Source organism: Bactrocera neohumeralis, unplaced genomic scaffold (assembly GCF_024586455.1).
Source record: "Bactrocera neohumeralis isolate Rockhampton unplaced genomic scaffold, APGP_CSIRO_Bneo_wtdbg2-racon-allhic-juicebox.fasta_v2 ctg555_3, whole genome shotgun sequence".
Taxonomy (NCBI): domain Eukaryota; kingdom Metazoa; phylum Arthropoda; class Insecta; order Diptera; family Tephritidae; genus Bactrocera; species Bactrocera neohumeralis.
This window is the reverse complement of record NW_026092484.1, coordinates 4,901-6,000: the sequence shown is the minus strand read 5'-3', so window position 1 is coordinate 6,000 and position 1,100 is coordinate 4,901. Positions and strand designations below refer to the sequence as shown.

Here is a 1,100-nt window from a genome sequence, read left to right as displayed (position 1 = left end):
CTTTCTGGTGCTTCTCGTAAAAATCTGCGTCGATATGTATTCACGATCATATGTATACACATACACATTTACACATGTTTGTAGGCGAAGCTGCTACAGCGGCAAGGGGTGACAATCGGCGGCCATTACTTTACATATGCCATAGAAAATCTATTGCTACGAATACGGAAATGATAACGAAATAATGCAAATATGCATATTTCTAAAGGTCATTAATTTCTTTTAAAAAATGAAAGGAATGAATGATCCTGAGAAGTATAGTCTTAACTTTTCCACGGCCAACGCAGAGCATTTCAACCAAAAGGAATTTATTCATTAAAATGACCACTCAGAAGTCGTTTTATCCGTTGTAAGCGAACGATTTTCGAAGAAACATCATTTTTAATATGCCACAAGACAAAATTAGAAATGAACTTCTTAAACCTCACGCTGTCAGATAAAACGATATACCACATCATCGCGGGTCGATTTCCAAAAAATGTAAATGAAGACTAGCTACAGAAATAATCCTGTAAAGTATAGCCTTAATTTTTCAACGACCTACGCAGGGTATTTCAACAAAAGGTCACATAAAATAGTTGAGAATTCGCAAAAATGAAAGGCAAAGGAAAGAAAAAGCAGTATAACTTCAATAATGAACAAGCACACAAACATACATATGCGCAGCAGCAGCAAGGAAAGAGGTAACAATCGGCGATCCACTGTATATTTCTTTCATGCATAACCAAACCATGATTAGGACAACGCCATTGAAGTGTCAATGGTGGTCTAGGTGGTAAGCGCTTCAAAAGTTACGACGAGCACGTAGGAGGTACGTAGTTTCGAATCCCAGCAAAATTTATTTTTAATTGAATATGTGATCTTATTTTATAATAACTCATTTTAAATAAGTATATAAAAGATATACCTAAACATTATGATGATATTTTCATCATTCATACGCAATGTACGAATGAAAGCAATTTCGTTTTGCCGTCGGCATTTCCATATTGACATGCAAAAGTAATTATGTATATATTTCATTGTTTCGTTTTGGCCCAATTTTGTATATTAAGACAAGTGTCAATAATTGCGCCAAAATCAAATATATTATATATTCA

At 34.4% G+C, this 1,100-nt stretch overlaps 1 pseudogene; it reads right to left on the bottom strand.

The window, feature by feature from the left end:
• Window positions 1-323: 323 nt before the first annotated feature.
• On the bottom strand, window positions 324-526 carry LOC126767337 (small nucleolar RNA U3; annotated as a pseudogene).
• Window positions 527-1,100: the final 574 nt, after the last annotated feature.